This window comes from Eschrichtius robustus, chromosome 10 (assembly GCF_028021215.1).
Source record: "Eschrichtius robustus isolate mEscRob2 chromosome 10, mEscRob2.pri, whole genome shotgun sequence".
Lineage (NCBI taxonomy): Eukaryota > Metazoa > Chordata > Mammalia > Artiodactyla > Eschrichtiidae > Eschrichtius > Eschrichtius robustus.
The window spans coordinates 34987199-35003184 of NC_090833.1; the positions used below are offsets into that span (position 1 = coordinate 34987199).

A 15986-nucleotide genomic window follows, 5' to 3' on the forward strand; every position below is an offset into this window, starting at 1 on the left:
GGGGCTACTCTTTGTTGCAGTGCGCGGGCTTCTCATTACGGTGGCTTCTCTTGTGGAGCACGGGCTCTAGGCACACGGGCTTCAGTAGTTGCAGCACACAGGCTCAGTAATTGTGGCACACAGGCCCTAGGGTGCTCGGGCTTCAGTATTTGTGTCTCGTGGGCTCTAGAGCGCAGGCTCAGTAGTTGTGGCTCACGGGCTTAGCTGTTCCGCAGCATGTGGGATCCTCCTGCACCAGGGATCGAACCCATGTCCCCTGCACTGGCAGCTGGATTCTTAACCATTGTGCCACCAGGGAAGTCCCAAGTCTTTGTTTCTTATAGTACTTTTTAGTCAATAACATCTCAGTATTCTTGGCCATTTGAAAATAGCTCAGGGAGGAGCTGGTGGTGTGATGGGTGTGGCCCCCCATGACTCTGGCTGTCTCCGGGCCCTGGTTTCCATCACCCCCATCATGTGGTCTGGACCTTATGGCTTAAAGTTCCTTTCTTGGCCCCTCTGCTCCGATCCTGACTCTAAGAACAAGACAGATCCTGTACTCTTCCTCCAGGCCCAGCCCCTGCAAAGCAGGCAGGACAGGCATGGGGAGTGTTTGTGATGGAATCAGAACCAGGGATTATGTGTACCAGAGAGGAAAGTGCAAGCACTTTCCAGTTGACAAGAATTTGGGCTGTGAAACAAACAGAGAGAGAAGAGAAAGGATGGGGGTCAGGAGCAGAATTCAGAACTCTTAAGAATCTGTCATAGAGATCTTAAGAACAAAGAATCATAGGGACTTCCCTGGCGGTCCAGTGGTTACAACTCCATGCTTCCACTGCAGGGGGCTCAGGTTCAATCCCTGGTCAGGGAACCAAGATCCCTGCATGCTGCGCAGCCAAAAAAAAAAAAAGAACAAAGAATGATATATTGGGAAAAGCCCAGCTTGGATGTTAAGTTCTGACTTCCAGTTAGATTTCATGCTATAACCTTAGATAGGTCACTAATACATCTCTGGACTTTCATTTTCTCATTTGTAATATTGCATGGGAGGGGAGGGGTTAAGATGTCAAGCTTCCAGTCTTCCCAATTTGTTCTGGCTGACCCCCAAACTGTTGCTGTGACGGTTCCCAGGAATACCTTACATGAAGGATCACTTAGTAAAATATCCAAAGAAAGCAAGTCCTCATTATCTGGGACACCTTAGAACAGTGCTTTAAGAACATAGGCTCAGAAGCCAGACTCCTTGAGTTCAAATCCAAGTTTGCCACTTATGAACTGTGTGACCTTGGATAAGTTACTAAATCCCTCTGTGTTTCAGTTTCCTCCTTTGTAAAACAAGAATAATATGTATACCATTGCATAGGGTTGTTGCGTGGATCAAAGGAGTTAATGCAAGTAAAGCACTTAAAATAGGGCCTGAGATATGGTAAACATTCATTAAGCGTGACTCTTATCATTACCTAGCAAAATCTGATACTCTCCATTCCACTTAAATGAAATTTACTGATAACTGATGCTTTCCCTTGGCCCAAATGTTAAAAACTATAATTACTTTGGATATAAATTAAGAACTACAATCATTTTGAATGTAAACCTTTCTAAAGCACACTGTAAAATGTCTTGCTTTCTTAAACAGGATCTATTAATTATAGTTCACCTCCTTTCCTGATTCAGGCTGAACAAGAATGGGAGATCACTGTAGACTAGATCATTTCTAAAAACCTTCCTAGTCTAAATTCTAAGATCTCACAGGTAGAACAGGTAATGTAAGCCCACCTCCATCCTGGGGTGGCTTGTGACATGCCCCTGTCACGGCCGAGTCCCCGGGGGTGGATGGGTCCCCGAGAGCCCAGTGCCCATGCCATCCCTTCCACCTTCTGTGCTGTCTGACTCTCTAGGGTCTTCTTGGGCCGAGCATCAGGGTCGACAGCAAAGTTATGCTCCCAGGCTCCTGTGCTCTCCCAATATGTTGAAACTCAAGCCGTCTGGCAAGAAATTTGGCTCCAGTGGTGCCAAGGATGGCAGTCTGCCCACTGCCCCACTGTGTGCCAGGGTTGGCCTGCAGGCTGGAGCTTGCTTCCCTTCTACCCATGGCTTGCGTCAGACCAGGCAGGGACCATGGGCTACCTGGCTTCCCACGTGGCCCAGGAGAAGGTTTCTGGCAAGCCCACACCAGCACTCAGGACGCCCCTCTCAGCCCCTTTGAGGAGAGGTCCTCGGAGCTGAACGGGAGCCAGTGATGGTGTGGTTCCTTGTCACTGGCAGAAAACCTCTTATCCCGAACTGGAGAGCCTCTGATTTTTTCCCCAAATGGGAGAACCTCTGCCTCTTGCAACCTCACCTGAGGCAAGGTTAGACGTGAACTCCTGAAACTTGATGAAGGAAATCTCTCTAATGGTCCACAGAAAATGGAGGGAATGTCTCTGCTTAAGCTTTAGGGTCAGACAGATAAGCCTCCAAATGTGTAGTCAAGTTACCTAACCTCTCTTGCAAGACTGGTGTTTTTGGGTTTTTTGTTTTAGCTCTCAGAATGGTGTCTGGTATATAGCTTAATAAATATTAGTTGACTCTTCCCCTTCCTGGAGGCTTCCTCATCATATGCCCAACACACACAAACACACACACACACCACACGCACGTACACACACATGCCTTTCCCAACGAGGGCCTGGAAGCCTGGATTAAAGAGGAATTAGAAAGAAGATAAGGGACCAGTCCACTCCTCACCATTGCCTCCCTTCCAAGCATGACTCTTTCCCTCCTCCACCATACTGCCAAGACGACCCCAAAGCCCACTCCCTCCTCCACCCCAGATAACAGCAATTATACCGAACAGTTCTTGAGTACTTCCTCTGTGCCAGGTGCTAAACACCTCTCATGCATCATTCCACCAGCCTAGGAGCCAGGTCAGCCATCCTCAGGGGTCCCAGCCAGGCTGGGCTATAAAGACAAAAACTTCTGGGTCTCCTGCAGTCCCAAAGTCCAATTCCTTTAGACAATACCAGCCCAGAAGATCGCCAAGCATCATTTTCTGATGTCAAACATTCCTGAGAAAGTGCCTTACCTTCCATGCTCTCCCATGCTCCACCTTTTTTTAATCTTCAGATTATCATTTAGATTTTTTCCTGAACTGATATAGCAGTGTTCTTTTTAAAAAAATGGTTTTTTACATGACAATTTACCAAAGTCTTCTTTTGTTGCCTTTTTACTGGTTGATCAACTTTGCTTTTCAGATGAGTTTTACTGATTTTGACAAATTGGAACTACAAGAATAGCTTTCTTGTCCTTTCATAAATATAGAGACCCTCAACTCTGAAACTTGAAAGGGAAAGAAATTATCCATTTAAATAGACCAGTTGTTTTGCCCATCATCTCCCTTTCCCCTTCCTTTCTCTCTCTCTATACATATTAACATAATTTCATAAGACGTCTCCAAGCAGCATTTCCACTGTAATTAATTGCCTTTCACTCAAAGTGACACATTTAAGAAGTGAAATAGCACAAAGAAAGATATATTTAAGAAATTGAGAGCTCAGTTAACTTTGTTACTGATTGCTGTGAAAATGAGATGCTCTTCCCTAGGAAAAGAGGGACTCTCAAGGATTAAAGAAGTTTGCCTCATTTAGGGAAAAAAACTACAAGAAACAGAGTGAAATATTATCAGGGTTGCCTCTGCATGATGGAGTGATGGATAAATACTTCCTTGCTTCTAAAGTTTTTCTGAGCTTTCTCATTTTGAAAAACTAAGCATGACTTGTTTTTATAATAAAAATAAAGGAAAAAACACACTCAGGGTGATGACGGCTGTGATGAAGGTACTTATCTAACGAGTCATTTCCCATCTCTCACTTCCTGTCTTTTCCTGGGGGAAACACCAGGGCAGAGGAGGGAGGAGGCTATGTCATCAAGAAAGACTTGTCCCCAGTGGGCAGACGGAAATTCAGAGGTTGCACAACTTGCCCAGAGCCACAAAATCTTTGGCAAAATTAGAATACACTCTGCCTGTTGGTTATCAGGTTGTCTGCCCAGAGCTCAGTGCTATGCTTTCCCCATTGCTCAATGCCAATGAATAATTAAAGGTATCCTAAGCCATTCCAGAAACACAGCCTCCTAATGAAGACTAGGTTCCAGACAACCTCATACACATTAGGATGGCTACTATCAAAAAACAAAAAAAAAAAAACAGAAAATAACAAGTGTTGACGAAGATGTGGAGAAACTGGAGCCCTTGTGCACTATTGCTGGGACTGTAAAATGGTGCAACAGCTATGGAAAACAGGATAGAGGTTCCTCAAAAAATTTAGAAATAGAACTACGTTATGATCCAGCAATCTGAATTCTGGATATATATCCAAAAGAATTGAAAGCAGGGACTTGAAAAAGTATTTGTATACCCATTATTCATTATTATTCACGAAAGCCAAGATATGGAAGCAACTTAAATGCCTATCAACAGATAAATGGATAAACAAAATGTGGCTTATATATACGGTGGGATATTCTTCAGCCTTAAAAGAGAAGGAAATTCTGGGGCTCCCCTGGTGGCGCAGTGGTTGAGAATCTGCCTGCCAATGCAGGGCACACGGGTTCGAGCCCTGGTCTGGGAAGGTCCCACATGCCGCGGAGCAACTGGGCCCGTGAGCCACAACTACTGAGCCTGCGCGTCTGGAGCCTGTGCTCCGCAACAAGAGAGGCCGCGACGGTGAGAGGCCCGCGCACCGCGATGAAGAGTGGCCCCCCGCTCACCGCAACTAGAGAAAGCCCTCGCACAGAAACGAAGACCCAACACAGCCAAAAATAAATAAATACTGTTTAAAAAAAAAAAAGGAAATTCTGACACATGCTACAACATGGATGAACCTTGAGGACATTCTACTAAGTGAAATAAGCCAGTCACAAAAAGACAAATACCGCATGATTCTGCTTATAAGAGGTATCTAGAGAAGTAAAATTTATAGACATAGAAATAGAATGGTAGTTACCAGGGGCTGGGGGGAGAGGAGGAAAGGGAGTTGTTTAACGGGTATAGAGTTTCAGTTTTACAAGATGAAAAAGTTCTGAAGATTTGTTTCATAACGATGTGAATATATTTAACACTACTGAACTGTACACTTAAAAATGGTTAAGATGGTAAGATGTGTTTTTACCACAATTAAAAACAAAAAGCCTAGATTGAAGGCGCGAGCAGGTTACTATCTACTGTTTCCATAGACTTGAGGAGGAAGGGTTATTACATTACTATAATAGCCTTGGTAGTGCTCTCATTGGATCACATTGGTTCCTTTGTGTAACATACATGCACACCCATGGCAAGAGCCAGGAATAGGTGCACCAGACACGGAGGGACTGGAGCCCAAGAATAAAGAGGGCCCTGGCACCAAGCTTGTTGGCTCCCAGCTGAAAGCCCCTGAGTGGGGGTGGGAAGGAGACAGGATTGGCCTCAGAGCTTCACTGGTCTGAGCCTCTTAAGAGAGGAGAGGGTAGCTTCTGCTCTGGGAAGGAGAGGGCTGTGCGGCTGGAAGAAAGTAACGGTCAGGCCCCTGCAGAGACGTGAAAGGTTTGGGACATGAGAATTACTTTCCAAAGTAGAAATCAGAAGAAATCAGCCCCTTCCACAGCTGAGCTGCCTTTTGTGTGCAAGTCACTGATTCCCTGAGGTTTGTTCACAGCTTCGTGATATCTCCCTGACTCCTCCAGCCTCTGCTCTCCATCACCTACCTTGACCCCCACCTCTTGTGTCTTCCTGAGTTTAATACCTGTTTCCTGCCTTTGTTCATGCACTCCTTCATTTGCTCTTCCACTCATTCTTCTGTGCAGCCAATCATTCAATATATCACAGAGGTTAAGAGGACAGACTCTGGAGCCATACTGCCTGGGTTCAAATCCCAGCTTTGGCCTTTTCTAGCTGTGTGACCATGAGCAAGTTACTTAGCTTCTCTGTGCCTCCACTTCTCCATCTCTAAAATGAAAATAAAAATAGTGCCTACCTCAGAGTACTATTCAAAGACTAAAGGACTCACCTCCATGTAAAGTGCTGAGACCCATGCCTGGCACAAAAGTATGTTAGGAACTCAAAGTATGCACTCAAAGTATGTTAGGTATGATCATTCATTCATCAAACATTCATAGTACCTACCACATATCAGGGACAGGCAAAACAATACTGGGGCCATGAGAAAAAGAATCTAGTTAAAGTGCCCCTGAGTTGTTCCCAGTCTAGTGGAGGAAAAAGCTTTATAAGCAACTAGATATAAACCAAAATAAAGTGCTATTAGGGGGTGGGATAGGGAAGGTGGGAGGGAGACGCAAGAGGGAGGGAATATGGGGATATATGTATACATATAGCTGATTCACTTTGTTATACAGCAGAAACTAACACAACATTGTAAAGCAATTATACGCCAATAAAGATGTTAAAAAACAAACAAAAACAAACAAACAAACAAAAAATGCTATGGGGCAAGAGGACAGAGAGAAAGGAGAAGCTGATTTAGGGGAGACGTCCTCACAGAAGTCAGGCATTTGTGCTGGACATTGTAATGACAGTATAAGATTCAAGAAGCTGAGACTGGAGACAGCCTCTTCCAGGTGGAGCTTGAACCTAGAAATATGTAAGTACTCGGGAAATGAAAAGAAGTGCTGTGTCCCTGGGGTCGGGTTGCCAGAGAAAATACAAGACTCTCAGTTAAATTTGAATTTCAGATAAATATATAAATTTTTAGTACAAGGATGTCTCAAATATACTAAAAAATTATCTGTTAACTGAAATTCAAATATAACTGGGTGCCCTATATTATTTTTGCTGAATCTGGCATCCCTACCCTGGGGAGAAAATGAGCCCTTTTGAAGCCTGTGCCCTGGGCCTGAGCTGTGTCCCCACCTCACCCATGTGTGGTTTGCCACCTTCCTGAGTCATTTGGCATTGTTGACTCCAGGCTCCAGAGGGACCCTGATGAACTGTCGGTGAATCATTCGGTGCCACTTTGTTATTAACAATCACGCTCCCCATGTCCAAGACAGAGATGATGGAAAAATCCCACATTTGTTCATTTTGTTGAAGGTCACTGGGTCTGCCGTTTTTATGTTAGCTTCTTTATTTTTCTGAGATGACATCTCTTTTTTTTTCCTTTGAGATTCATTAGCACTATGATGGAAAAGAATTCATTCCCTTCTTTGTTGTTAGACAGAGAAAGAGAGAGAGGAAAATTTAAAAAATACCAGCATAATGGAGTATCTGAAAACTGTAGCCTTGGCTGGGAAATGCACTGAGGAGACCGAGGTCTCCATGGTGGGCCCAGAGTGTTACAGGCTGGTGGCATTTTGTGCCAACTCTTTGGGAGCCTCTCTCTGTAGCTTCCACCCACGCTGGGTCTTTAAAGCTTCAGGTGAGCAGCAGTGAGTGAAGAGGACCGCCACCTGCAGAAGAGGAACCTGGCCATCCGCAACCAGGTCAGAGGCTGGGGAAATAAAAGGCGGTCCTCAGGACCCTCCCCTCCCTCATCCATAAAACATACCTCTCGGAGTCATTTCACGCCCCAGCATCTGCCCACCGTTCCAGAAAGGTACACCTATTCATCTCTCTCAAAAATGTTTATGGAGAAAAATTATCAGCAAGAGAAAACAAATTCTCTGGCAAGATATTGCCCTTTGTGAGATAACTATTGCTGTGGAAACGTTGACAATGGGGATGGTGTCTGGCTTGAATGTGGTACGCCTGGGAGGACTGGGAGGTGCCCCTCTACAAAAATTCCCCAAGCAGGGAGATTCTGCCGCCTAGGAGCCTGTCTATCTGGCTTGGCTGAAAGATGTGGTTACAATGAAATTTCTGAGACTAAAGGGAAGTGGGAGGAGGTGTCCTTTTCTTCTCCAGGCACTCAAAGCTTGCTCAGGCTCCTAGGCCAGAAGACACAACACAAAATGTAATCACTGAGATGAAAGGGAAGAACCTACAACCAAGATTACTCTACCCGGAAAGGATCTCATTCAGATTCGATGGAGAAATCAAAAGCTTTACAGACAAGCAAAAGCTAAGAGAATTCAGCACCACCAAACCAACTCTACAACAAATGCTAAAGGAACTTCTCTAAGTGGGAAACATAAGAGAAGAAAATGACCTACAAAAACAAACCCAAAACAATTAAGAAAATGGTCATAGGAACATACATAACGATAATTACCTTAAACGTGAATGGATTAAATGCTCCAACAAAAAGACACAGGGTCACTGAATGGATACAAAAACAAGACCCATATATATGTTGTCTACAAGAGACCCACTTCAGACGTAGGGACACATACAGACTGTAAGTGAGGGGATGGAAAAAGATATTCCATGCAAATGGAAATCAAAAGAAAGCTGGAGTAGCAATACTTATATCAGACAATATAGACTTTAAAATAAAGAATGTTACAAGAGACAAGGAAGGACACTACATAATGATCAAGGGATCAATCCAAGAAGAAGATATAACAATTATAAATATATATGCACCCAACATAGGAGCACCTCAATACATAAGGCAACTGCTAACAGATATAAAAGAGGAAATGGACAGTAACACAATAATAGTGGGGGACTTTAACACCACACTTACACCAATGGACAGATCATCCAGACAGAAAATTAATAAATGACACAATGGGCCAGATAGATTTAATTGATATTTATAGGACATTCCATCCCAAAACAGCAGATTACACTTTCTTCTCAAGTGCACACGGAACATTCTCCAGGATAGATCACAACTTGGGTCACAAATCAAGCCTCGGTAAATTTAAGAAAATTGAAATCATATCAAGCATCTTTTCCAACCACAATTCTATGAGATTAGAAATCAATTACAGGGGGAAAAAAAACCGTAAAAAACACAAACATATGGAGGCTAAACAATGTTACTAAACAACCAAGAGATCACTGAGGAACTCAAAGAGGAAAACAAAAAATACCTAGAGACAAGTTACAATGAAAGCATGACGATCCAAAACCTATGGGATGCAACAAAAACAGTTCTAAGAGGGAAGTTTATAGCAATACAATCCTACCTCAAGAAACAAGAAAAATCTCAAACAATCTAAACTTACACCTAAAAGAACTAGAGAAAGAAGAACAAACAAAACCCAAAGATAGTAGAAGGAAAGAAATCATAAAGATCAGAACAGAAATAAATGAAACAGAAACAAAGAAAACAATAGCAAAGATCAATAAAACTAAAACCTGGTTCTTTGAGAAGATAAACAAAATTGATAAACCTTTAGCCAGACTCATCAAGAAAAAGAGGGAGAAGACTCAAATCAATAAAATTAGAAATGAAAAAGGAGAAGTTACAATGGACACCACAGAAATACAAAGCATCATAAGAGACTACTACAAGCAACTCTATGGCAATAAAATGGACAACCTGGAAGAAATGGACAAATTCTTAAAAAGGTATAACCTTCCAAGACTGAACCAGCAAGAAATAGAAAATATGAACAGACCAATCACAAGTAATGAAATTGAAATTGTGATTAAAAATCTTCCAACAAAGAAAAGTCCAGGACCAGATGGCTTCACAGGTAAATTCTATCAAACATTTAGAGAAGAGCTAACACCCATCCTTCTCAAACTCTTCCAAAAAATTGCAGAGGAAGGAACACTCCCAAACTCATTCTACAAGGCCACCATCACCCTGATACCAAAACCAGAGATACTACAAAAAAAGAAAATTACAGACCAACATCACTGATGAATATAGATGCAAAAATCCTCAACAAAATACTAGCAAACAGAATCCAACAACACATTAAAAGGATCATATACCATGAGCAAGTGGGATTTATCCCAGGGATGCAAGGATTCTTCAATATACGCAAATCAGTCAGTGTGATACACCATATTAACAAACTGAAGAATAAAAACCATATGATCATCTCAATAGATGTAGAAAACGCTTTTGACAAAATTCAACACCCATTTATGATAAAAACTCTCCAGAAAGTGGGCATAGAGGGAACCTACCTCAACATAATAAAGGCCATATATGACAAACCCACAGCAAACATCATTCTCAATGGTGAAAAACTGAAAGCACTTCCTTTAACATCAGGAACAAGACAAGGATGTCCACTCTCAACACTCTTATTCAACATAGTTTTGAAAGTCTTAGCAATGGCAATCAGAGAAGAAAAAGAAATAAAAGGAATACAAATTGGAAAAGAAGAAGTAAAACTGTCACTGTTTGCAGATGAAATGATACGGCAAGGATATACAATGGAGAAAAGACAGTCTCTTCAATAAGTGGTGCTGGGAAAACTGGACAGCTACATGTAAAAGAATGAAATTAGAACACTCCCTAACACCATACACAAAAATAAACTCAAAATGGATTAAAGACCTAAATGTAAGACCACACACACTCTAAAACTCTTAGAGGAACATAGGAAAAACACTCTTTGACATAAACCACAGCAACATCTTTTATGATCCACCTCCTAGAGTAATGGAAATAAAAACAAAAATAAACAAATGGGCCCTAATGAAACTTAAAAGCTTTTGCACAGCAAAGAAAACTACAAACACGATGAAAAGACAACCCTCAGAATGGGAGAAAATATTTGCAAACAAATCAATGGACATAGGATTAATCTCCAAAGTATATAAACAGCTCATGCAGCTCAATATTAAAAAACAAACAACTCAATCCAAAAATGGGCAGAAGACCTAAATAGACATCTCTCCAAAGAAGACATACAGATGGCCAAGAAGCACATGAAAAGCTGCTCAACATCACTAATTATTAGAGAAATGCAAATCAAAACTACAATGAGGTATCACCTCACACCAGTTAGAATGGGCATCATCAGAAAATCTGCAAACAACAAATGCTGGAGAGGGTGTGGAGAAAAGGGAACCCTCTTGCACTGTTGGTGGGAATGTAAATTGATACAGCCACTATGGAGAACAGTATGGACGTTCCTTAAAAAACTAAAAATAGAATTACCTTATGACCCAGCAATCCCACTACTGGGCATATACCCAGAGAAAACCATAATTCAAAAAGACACATGCACCCCAATGTTCATTGCAGCTCTATTTACAATAGCCAGGACATGGAAGCAAACTAAATGCCCATCGACAGACGAATGGATAAAGAAGTTGTGGTACATATATACAATGGAATATTACTCAGGCATAAAAAGGAACGAAATTGGGTCATTTGTAGGGACTTGGATGGATCTAGAGACTGTCATACAGAGTGAAGTAAGTCAGAAAGAGAAAAACAAATATCGTATATTAATGCATATATGGGGAACCTAGAAAAATGGTACAGATGAACCGGTTTGCAGGGCAGAAATAGAGACACAGATGTAGAGAACAAACGTATGGACACCAGGGGGGAAAGAGGCGGCGGGGGGGATGAATTGGGAGACTGGGATTGACATATATACACTAATATGTATAAAATAGATAACTAACAAGAACCTGCTGTATAAAAAATAAATAAATAAAATAAAATTCAAAAATTCAAAAAAATGTAATCACTGAAAGAAGCGACCCCCGGCCCCAACTCTGTCTCAGCTGCTTCAGGCAAGAGGGTTTTAGTCATCAGGTGCCATAGACACAGGACTGAGGACATACAAGTTTTTTAAGACCCTAGAAAAATCCTTGCACACCACAAACGTTCTCATTGACTCCAATTTACAAAATGAAAATTCCAAAATTGAAATTTAACTAAATGTCCATGAAATACAGTATTATGTCAACTCTCTAAATTGTTCAATTTGTTATCCATAAAAATGTTATATTTGAAAACGTTGAGTGGATTCTTTCACTTCAAGTTTTCCCTAACTCTGCATGATGATTTCTGAGAAATCATATCACTAAAAATTAAATTGGCAAAATAATCTTGAAAACTAAATTATTGAAAATGCCCTCAAGACTATTTTAAAGCAAAATAATTGTATTTGTAGTGGAATATGGGGGCATTTTGATGTGTGCTATGACATGCGGTGGTGCATGTAAAAGTTAGACTGCTTGGCTCCCACAAAGGTAATTGAACAGCCTTGGTCCCCTGGGACCGGGCCCAACGAAAGGTTTAAAGAGAACATGTGGACACAGACAGGGTAATGAAGGTTTTTGTAGCCAACTGAACTGCTTTGTTCTTATAAACCCAGAGGCCATCTAAGCTGGAAGGATCCCCGGCCATCATGGAGTCCAGTGCAAAGACAGGGCCAGTCTCTGAGTCTCTAGACACCAATGTTCTTTGTATAGGATGAGACACCTGAGGCTCAGAGAGGGGCAGATCATCCCATAGGTCACAGAGCCAAAGCATTCATCAGGAGCCATAGACACAGGGCTGAGGACCTATAGGCTTAGAGATGGGACTCCAGGACTCCTCCCTCCTAGACTTTGCCTTGGCCACGATACCATGCCTGGACTTCCTTCTTCCTTCACCAAAACACTGAGGCAGCCCCCTCGTCCTTAGCAGAATGTCTAGATATCTTTAAAGATCACTGATTGCTTTGATTTTGTAGGGTCCAGCTCATACTCTTAGATGCCTGTTGATGTCTGCCATCCACTTGTTCATCCTATGGCTTTCCCAACTTTAGTCTAGGTTGGGATAAGGCCCACCTTATCCTGTGCAAAACACTTAGACCAAGATCTCCTTTCCAGCAGGGCTCAGCTAGCTGACCAGCTGGCAGATCCAAGTGCCATACCTACAGTTTGAGAACTGGACTGTGCCCTCTGCCGCCCCCTTGTGGCCACTAGGAGAGGTGCGCTGCTTGGGACCCACCCACGTGTGCCAAGCCCTTTTGAGCGAGCTTGATTACTCTTTCTGGAAAGGCTTCTTTATTCCTGGATGGCTGGCACCTGGACAGCATTCATCTCCTCCACGCCTACTCTTCCAGTTTATTGCCCATGGCAACTTCAGCATCCTCACTGAGCAATCAGTCCATCAACTCCCTGGTATTAATTGAGCACAGGTCAATGGTGATAAACCTGGGGATGGGGGATTGCAGAGGGGATGTAAGATGTAGTCCATGACCTTGAGGCATTCAGAGTCAATAAGAAGAGTCAAAACACACAAAAAGATTTTAATAATTTGATGTTTGACTGTTCTGTGCCAAGAACTTTAAGAATTAAGAAATGAGGTGAAATAGTTGAGGAGGCCCTGGAAGGAGCAGATTTGAACTGGTGTTTGGAAGAAAGGAAGTATTTCAGAAACAAAAGTGTAAAGGAAAAATACTCCTGGGAGTTCCCCGGTGGCCTAGTGGTTAGGATTCTGGGCTTTCACTGCCGTGGCCTGGGTTCAATCCCTGGTTGGGGAACTGAGATCCTGCAAGCTGCGTGGTGTGGCCAAAACAAATAAAATAAAATAAAATAAAGGAAAATACTCCTACGTATCTCCTTTAATCTCATTCTACCACCACACTACTTCTGGCACCAGATATGTGAGTTTTCCAAACATCAAGCAATTCTGTGACACCAACTGGGTATCCAACAATTTAACTCAACTCTGACACTATCTACCAGGAGATAGCATCAGATCCCATAGATTAAGGGCTTAGTTCCACAGACCGTATCCCCCCCACCACCACCTTCAGATGGCCAATTGCAAGTCCAGTTACCTGTGCTTCTGACAGACCAGTTATAACTTGGAGATTCCCACTACCCCCTCCTCAGGTTTGATTAATTTGCTAGAACAGAACTCAGGAATTACTAGATTACTGGTTATTACAAAAGGATATAACTCAGGAACAGCCAGATGGAAGAGACACAGGGCAAGGTATGTGGGAAGGGGCACAGAGAGCTTCCATGCATTCTCCAGGGCACCACTCTTTCCAAATGTGTTCACCAACCGAGAAACTCTCCACACTCTACTCTTGAGTTTTTAAGGAGGTTTCATTACATAGGCACGACTGATTAAAAATTAGCCATTGACAATTAATTCAACCTCCAGCCCCTCTCCCCTTCCTGGAAGGGGGTTTGAAAGTTTCAACACTCTAATCACTGGTTGTTAGTCCCCCAGCATCCAGCCCCCAGCCCAGGAGCTTTCCCAAAGTCACCTCATTAACATAAACTCAGGTGTGGTTGAAAGGGGCTTGTTCAGAATAACAAAAGACACCCATTTCACATTTGTGCTCTTAACACTTAAGAAATTCCAAGGGTTTTAGGAGCTCTGTGGAAGGAACGGGATGAAGACCAAATATATATCTCTTATTATAAATCGAAACATCATAAGAAGGAAAAGAAGAAGAGTATTCTGGAAGGAAGTAACAGCCATGAGAAGTAACAACTAAGAAAAACATTATGGCTAAAATAATATTTCCAAGATAAAAGATAAAATGGAGATGAACTCTCTTCTTATTACCTTCTCCTCTGGGTGCTCCTACCACTTTCTTCACTTTGTTCTTCTTCTTTGCACAGCACACATTGCCCTTGGACACTAATGTCCTCCCTGCTATTCATTAGGACCCTGTTGGTTGCAAGTAACAGCAAATTAAATTAGCTTAGGCAAAAAAGAAATTTATGAATTGAAATAATTGAGAAGGACATGGACAGCAGTGGCAAAGGGTATGACCAAACCCAGGGTTGACACAATGTCACAGTGTCATCAGCTTTCCTGAGTGTTCTCTCTCATGCTCTCTCTCCCTCCCTCCCACACCCCATCTCCACCTCCATCTCTCTCTTCCCCTCCCTCCTCCTCTCCCTCTCCATCTCCACCTATGTTTTTCACTCTGTTCTCACTCTTTGAGAGCCTCATTCTCTCCTACCACAGCTGGGCTTCCTCCAAAAGTCAGGGAGGATAGCCTCCAAGGTAACCAGTACAACCAGTACTTCTAGTTGTGACCCCAGAAGTCTTCCCCACTAGTTCCATCAGAAGACTCCCCAGGAAAGACTTCTACTGGCCCAGTAAATGATAGAGGCAATGACCCTTCTATGTTCTTCCCTTTATCAAGGGGCTAGAAGTCTGGGAAGTGCATGTTCCAGAATCCCTGCCTTCAGAGACAGCAGTTCTTCAAGGAGAAGCACTTGCCAAGATGTGCAAGGCAGGATAAGGCAGAAGCCAGGTTTTCGCTCCTCTGGCACTGTCAAACTTTAGGCTTAGGCAGACATGACATTTTGCAGTGGTCTCTAAGTATTTTCCTGAAAAATCTCGTGCCTCAGAATGGGAGGCAGCTATGATCAAGGCCTGCACTCATTCCCCCAAGCTATGCTGCTTTTCTTCCAAAACTGGTCCTTATAACAGTACAAAGGGCCAACCTTGACCCTCACCTGGCAAGAGGCAGTGGAGGACAATCAAAAGGGCAAAGCCTTTGTCCCTCTGACACAAAGCCCTAAGAAGACTACAATCATGAGGAAGCAATGTGACAAATCCAAACTGAGGGATATTCTGCAAAACAACTGGCCTGGTCTCTTGAAACATGTCAGTGTCATAAAAGACAAAAAATAAAGACTGGAATGCCAAGCTCTAGATGAGAAGAGACTAAAGAAATGTGACAGCTAAATACAATGAATGATCCTGAATTGGATGCTGAATCAAAAAAAAAAAAATGTTATAAAGGACATTTTATAAACAATTGGTAAAGTAAACCAAATATCAAATAGTAATGTATTAATGTTAAACTTCCCAAGTGTGATAATTTTACTGTGGCTTTGTGGAAGAATGCCACTGTTCTCTGGAGATGAGCTGAAATATTTAGGAGTAAATCAAGCGCTTTCAAGTCATTCTCAAAAGAATTAGCAAAATTGATAGATAGATAGATAGATGGATGGATATAGACACAATTAAAAAGTGTTGCTCACCATCTGGTTCTCCAAGAATGAAGTCTCTAGCCACTGCAGTCGCTGACCTTTAACACACCCTGAAAGGAGTTCAGGACGGAGATCAGGAACAAGGCACTTTGATCTGGAAAACCCGGCAGAACAGGCCTTCAGATAGATATTTTCAGGAGGAAATTTTATGAACCCAATTTCTTGCATCTTCTCATACCTAGAAAAGCACTAAAATCATGAATGGAGACAT

At 42.4% G+C, this 15986-nt stretch overlaps 1 long non-coding RNA gene across 1 annotated transcript in view; it reads right to left on the minus strand.

Annotated features, from left to right (window-relative positions):
• Nucleotides 1-15986, minus strand: part of LOC137770209 (uncharacterized) — a 104825-nt gene that overhangs the window by 87750 nt on the left and 1089 nt on the right. Inside the window, exons 2-3 of the long non-coding RNA XR_011075137.1 lie at nucleotides 15767-15869; nucleotides 14331-14435 (exon numbers count right to left, since the gene is read on the minus strand). This is a non-coding gene — a long non-coding RNA (uncharacterized lncRNA). The remainder of the gene's footprint in view (nucleotides 1-14330; nucleotides 14436-15766; nucleotides 15870-15986) is intronic.